This window comes from Mastomys coucha, unplaced genomic scaffold, assembly GCF_008632895.1.
Source record: "Mastomys coucha isolate ucsf_1 unplaced genomic scaffold, UCSF_Mcou_1 pScaffold16, whole genome shotgun sequence".
NCBI lineage: Eukaryota > Metazoa > Chordata > Mammalia > Rodentia > Muridae > Mastomys > Mastomys coucha.
This window is the reverse complement of record NW_022196898.1, coordinates 40,889,381-40,890,462: the sequence shown is the minus strand read 5'-3', so window position 1 is coordinate 40,890,462 and position 1,082 is coordinate 40,889,381.

Sequence of the window (1,082 nt, the reverse complement as noted above, 5' to 3'; positions counted from 1 at the left end):
GAGAATGGGAAAAAGGGCTTCTGAAGTGGAGACCTGGAAAGGGGAAAACATTTGAAATGTAAATAAAGAGAATACCCAATAAAAAAAGAAAAAAGTCTACTTTCTTGTTCAGGTAAAACTGAGTTATTGAAGCAGTCTCCAATACATCTGTATTTCTGACTGAGAAAAGTCTCTAGATGTCTCTAGGTCAATCACTCTCCAAACGAATCCCCAGTTCAGTTTTGTTCATTTGACCCTGTTCTATCCCATCTTCCCTGCCTGTGCTCCATTATGCCCTAGAGTTGATCTTCTACCTCAAATTTAATATCTCATATACCTCCAAAGAATCAAGCACCTAACCAGAGCAGTTGGTGGAATGTATCATAGCCTATATAGCAAACTGTTTACTCCTCCACACTGCTCATCAAACTGATGATTACTGGATTCACCTCGGAGCTCTCCTAACTTGAAGCCCACAAAGGCAGGAATCTTTGCAGTCTAGCTCAGAGCTCCTCTGTTGACCCAGAGCTCAGCCTACTACCAAACAAAAATGGCTGGAGTCATTTAATGTTGGCTGCAGTGTTGAGAGGTTTATCCCTTTGCTGAATAATCAGGTGGATTTGAAGACAGTTGTCTACACTACTGTCCTCTCACCAGGTCCCTCCTGTATGGAGACTGCTCTGGGATGGATACTTCCTAATCCTCACACACTCTCCTCCTTAATCCTAAATTACTTTTCCTTGGGAGTGACAAAATGCTTGTCAAAAGCAAATTCTCTCTCTCTCTCTCTCTCTCTCTCTCTCTCTCACACACACACACACACACACACACACACACACACACACACCACTACATATAAACAGATATACATACACAAGTATAAATATGGTTAAGTTAAACAAACAAACGAAAAAGCAAAGCTAGTGTGGCTCAGCAGGCAAAGGTGCTTGAACCAAGGCTGACAAGTCTGGCACTTTGAATTTGATCAACAAAATCCAGACAGTAGAAAAAAAAAACAACTTCTGCAAGTTGTCCTCTGATCTCCACATGCACACCATGTGCACAAGTACACAAACTATAAAAATTATATATATATATATATA